General features: G+C 49.6%; 1 pseudogene; it reads right to left on the reverse strand.

Moving 5' to 3' along the window:
* Positions 1 to 1,807: 1,807 nt before the first annotated feature.
* LOC109779753 (uncharacterized) lies at positions 1,808 to 2,988 on the reverse strand (annotated as a pseudogene).
* Between the last annotated feature and the right edge of the window lie 2,260 nt (positions 2,989 to 5,248).

Genomic DNA, 5,248 nt, shown 5'->3' on the forward strand with positions numbered 1-5,248 from the left:
TAGCGGTGCCGGCGGATGGTGGCAATCTTCTCTGTTATTGCATAGGTCAATCAATTCTCGCTGTGTGGACGCGATAACTTGACACAAGATTGCATCTCATCAACTGATGATTGTTCATCGAGTATCAAGTTTGTCTCGTATACGTTGATACCCCTACTACAATGACATTAGATTTTATTTTGTTCATCGAGTTGTATCGCGACATTGTGATTCAAAAAAAGCAATACTGACATGAATGTTTCTCTCATAGAGGAGATAGACCCTGACTATGAATCTTCTATGTGATAAGCATAGAAGATTTATAGTGACAGTCTATCTTTTTAAGAAGGATTCAATGATGTCAAAAGCTTATCGCTTACGACCCGACTATTTAAGTCGGTCGACTAGCTCGTTTCACAGCGAGGTGGGGCTAATAAGGACGTGTAAATCTTAAGTATGAGCAAGTTTTGGTGTGTGTTGACAGCCCCGCCGGCCTAAGACGGACATGATGATCGTTGTGCATGGCCCCTGCCCGCTTGTAATAGCTATTTTGGAAATAAGGTGTGTGGTTGCAAATGGTAAAATTTCAGACCCGTCCAGTAACTACCTGCGGACATTTAGGGGTCCAAATTTGTAGGTTGCGGGTGTAGATGCTCTCATACACATGGACAATGGCAACTCCCGCCAACCTGGTGGAGCCCTGTGCGCAACTGCTCCTGTTATTGTGCTGGTCTCAATCATGCGACGACGCTCTGCTCTGAGACTAGTCACAGTGGGGAGTAACTTAGAGTAGTAACATGCATATGTTACTAGTCTATGTTACTACCTCCACAATGGGTAGTAACATACTCCCTCCTTTCCGGTTTATAAGGTTTATCTCAATTTTTTTGTTTTTTCAATTTAGAGGGCTCATCTCTATCTCTTTTTTAGTTTCCAATGCGCATTAAATCTTCGCATGCAAGAATTAAAGAGGAACACACCAATGCATGTAATGTTCCTACTCATCTAGTGGCCAAACATGCATGCACTGCAATTAATCCAAATTAATGCATGAGTTTAATTGGGGTAGTTTTGTAAAGTACGAGATACATTCCTCCACTCACAAAATGCCTTGGTTGATGAGATTTGAGATTTGAGCCTTATAAACCGGAAAGGAGGGAGTATGTGTTGTGTCATGCATCACTTTATTTATTAGGTTGTAGACTCATCTTTTCTTGATATGTGTGATGTTACAGTAACTACTCACTCCTTTCCGGTTTATAAGGCTCAATTCAAAAATCTCACCAACCAAGGTAGATGGTGAGTGGTGAAATACTTTTTGTAGTTTGCAAAAGCACCCAATTAATGTTCTTGTTTTCCTAAAAAAATATGCTTACCAATGCATTAATTGCAATGCATGCATGCATAAATTACATGCATTGATCAATTTTCTCTTAATACTTGCATGCAATGATTTAATGCACCTTGGAATCTGAACATGTAATGGGGAACAACCAAATTGAGCCTTATAAAATGAAAAAACTAAAATTTTGAGATAAGCCCTATAAACCGGAAAGGAGGGAGTAGATATGTTACCACATGCATCTCTTTCTTCATTAATTACATGCTACATCATCTATTTTGCCTAGATAAGTGTAATGTTATCACCTACTTTCATCACTGTGGCTAGTCTGAGCGTTGGCTCATGGTCTCGGGATTCACCAGCGCACACGCCCTACCGACCGTCTCTTCAGTACCAGCGCCTGCACGGTCGATCTTGTCCACCTCCGACGGCGGGGTGAACACGAGAGACGAAATTGAGCCGGCGTGTCTCCTCCGTTCGCCGCTGCTATACACGGTCGTGTTGCCCAGTATTTATGACGTTATTGCGGCGGAGCTCGTCGTGACTTGAGAAATATAAATGGCAGCACTTTCCTAAAAGAAACAAATATCCAAATTGTGACACTATTTGCAAAAAGAAAAACAAATTTTCACACATGCATGTTTACTCCAAAAACATATCATTGCGAATGTGTGCGTGCTGGTCATCCGGCGCGACCAGCGCTGGACCGTACAATCTGGCACGCCGTCCCGCGCGTGCCATGGCGATGGCCATGCAACCTGACGTTGCTTGGACATGAGAGCTGCTGTCACGCTGTAGGCCGCTCCTATTTAGTTTGGGGGCTTTCGTGGCCCGCGCAGACGTCCCGTCCGAGGGAACATCGCTCCGTAGCGCAGCAAGAACCCTCCGCGAAACACGTGCACCGGCAGCCGGAGATCCTTGATCTTGCTCTCCAACCTCTCGACCAACTTTTCGTCAAACAAGCTATGGGCGTGACAGCCGCCGGCGTCGAGTACCCGGAGGCGTGGGCAGTGGCCGACGAGAGCGGCCAATGAGGCTAGCTCGACCAGGCCGCTTGACAACACGAGCTGCTCCAGCATAGGGAGCTTCTTCGCCACCAGCACGACAAAGTTCTCGCCGGGCATGTCGTACCGGCACGTCACGTGGAGGCTCCGCAACGATGGCGCCCTGCAGTTGCTGATCGGTTATGAATCATGATATTACTGAGATTCAGGAGAGGCGCGTGTACGTGAGACGAGATCGATAGACCGCCCGATGCGTACGTGCCTACCTGCGGGCGAGGAAGGGCAGGAAATTGTCGTCGACGCGGCCGCGGTAGGACTGGCAACGGCCGGCGCTGCGCCGCACAGCGGCACGCGCCATCGCCCGCCACCCGCTGGTGGGTCTTTATCCATGTCTTCGGCGGCGGCGAGGTCGATGTGCCGCCACAGCAGCGGCTCGTCGAGGGCCAGCCGCCGCCACGAGGCGCACGCGCGACCCGCGCCGCGGAGGACCTCGGCTTGCGGGACGAGGCTCAGGATGACCCACAGGACGTCGGAGGGCAGCGCCGCCCAGTCCCTCAACTCCACCTCCCAAGGAAGACCATGCGCATGCACGTCCTTCCTGCGGCGGCGGGATGGCGGGTCGGATGCTGGCGCTCTAGCTCTACGCCTCGACCTTATTCCCATCTCGTCTGGTTAGGTTTGTTTCTCCGCCCAGATCGAGCCGCAGTCGGCCTGCGTGCCTGCCGCCAAATATATTGTAGATGGAAATAAGTACGGAGAAGGGCAAAAAAGGCATGGAAATCTCATTGCCCTCAAGTTATCCCGACCATCCAACCATCCCATCCCAGGTGTACTTACGTTTGCATCAAGAGGAGTGACACCACGCATGAAACAATTCTAACCAACCTGAATCACACGATCCACGTTTGACCTTGCATGGTCGTTGCTATCGTGTAAGAAGAACATTTGTGTCCTTCCATCTTCTGTGTTCAACTTCTTGTAATTTCCTCCAATACAAGATTTTAAATTGTGGATTAATTCGTTCCTATCTTCAAATTCTAGCATATTCATGTAGACACGGAGAAAATGAGGTCTTTTGATGTGTTGTAAGCGCATCTCCAATGCCAACCCTCAAATCGGGCATGAATGCGGGAGCTAGTCATCCAACCGCATCTCCTAAACGTCTGTCCACGTCCGATCAATTTAAAATTCAAATGCATAGCACCCGATCACAATCAGCGCATTGTTGACGTTGATGGATGCCGGTGCCTGCCGAGCTGCTGGGCGGCGTGGAAACAGGGCGGCTTGTATTGGTCAGGCTAGAACGGTGTCTGAATGGACAGGACGGCGGCGACTCCCAGCGTCCCAGGCCCTGCCTTCCTCCCGCACGATCCGCCACCACACCCGCCGCCCTTCTTTTTTAGCAGCACATCCTTTGACTTCTGTTTGAGGCGGTGGGCTTGCCTTGTCGCCGAGGTTGATCTTTCGGGCGGCCGCCTTCGCCTGATCCTCCACCACCATCGTCTTCGGCAGCTTTTCGTATGGGTCCATGTGACAGCTACGACCAAAATGGACAGAAACTGGGGTGTAGAGTGGCGGGATGGAGAGGAAAAGCTTGAGAAAGGGGGGTTTGCCGTGGAAACAATGCCACCATCTCCAAATGCGCGGGTTTCGCCTCAGTTTTGGAAGGGGTGTCGAAGTTCTACGTGACGGTGTTTCGGACACCTACAAATCCCCCTAGTTCGCTTCTGATTTACTGGAAAATGGACACGTGGACTGGTCCACGGACAAATGCGGGACACCGTTGGATGGCTTGCGGCGTCCGGACAGCTTGATTCGGACGCTTGCATGAGGTTTAGGGGTTGATGTTGGAGATTTTTCTTTTTGCAGGTAGATGTTGGAGATGCCCTAAGAAGTCCGTTTTCCCTGAAAAATGAAGAAAGAAGTCCGTTTTTTACACTTGACATATGCAATAATGTTTTTTGTTCAAAACTATTTATTGCTTGCATATGCTATGAAGCAACGATGGATGATATCACAGCCGCATAGAAGGCAAGCATAGAGGGCACTTGCCGAGTAGAGAATGTATCCTGTGGAACGAATGAATTGGTGCACCAGATGCATCGGCCAATTGTGAACCGTTAGATTGAAAAGGAAGGGAGAAGATCTAGGAACGGATTGGGCTGCTGGCACACTTGCAAAATGAACCTTGTGGTGTCCCTGAATTGGACGAAGTAGGCGCACAGATCTCCTCCCCAAGGCCCAAAGGCAATCATCTCTCTCCCCCACCTTTAGATCCAAGTTACCAAATGTCAGGTTACTAGATCTCGTGCAGTTTATTACTGCAGGTCTGAGGAAGCATTTCATCAGGCGTCTTGTATTCCATAATTCCATAAATCTTGTGTTACATATATGTTTAATAATTTTGTACGATATGGATGCTGGTAATGCATCTTCTAAAAGAACCTGCCCATGAGTACTACCATTTACTACCCAGTTAATCTCAAGCTGGCAACGTGTAAAGTTTTTCCCCTACGCCGCCAGGCTAGGGTTTTCTCTCCTCTTAGGCGATCGCGATCGCCTCTGAGTCTACCCAAACACATCTAGCCTCCGACTACCACCTGATCGCCCGCGCCCTCCGCCGTCCCCTGCCCGGCCTGCATCTCAAGGGCGGGATCGCTAACGGGGATGGCGTCCTCCTCCGATGCCCAATCTGCCACGAGCGGCGGCGGCTTTGACGCGGCCGCGAAGACAGATCTGGGCGAGTTCTTCGATCAACTGGATCTCAATGATGAAGTGTTTGAGATGTAGAGATTGATGAGGATGATCCCGAGTTGCAGGCAAGTGTCCGCTGGCTTGCCCTAGCTAGGGTTCACACGAACAAGAGCTTCAGCCCGCCGGCCTTCTATAAGGAGATGAGAGCTGCATGGAATCCAGCGGAAAC

This window comes from Aegilops tauschii, chromosome 7 (genome assembly GCF_002575655.3).
Source record: "Aegilops tauschii subsp. strangulata cultivar AL8/78 chromosome 7, Aet v6.0, whole genome shotgun sequence".
Classification (NCBI taxonomy): domain Eukaryota; kingdom Viridiplantae; phylum Streptophyta; class Magnoliopsida; order Poales; family Poaceae; genus Aegilops; species Aegilops tauschii.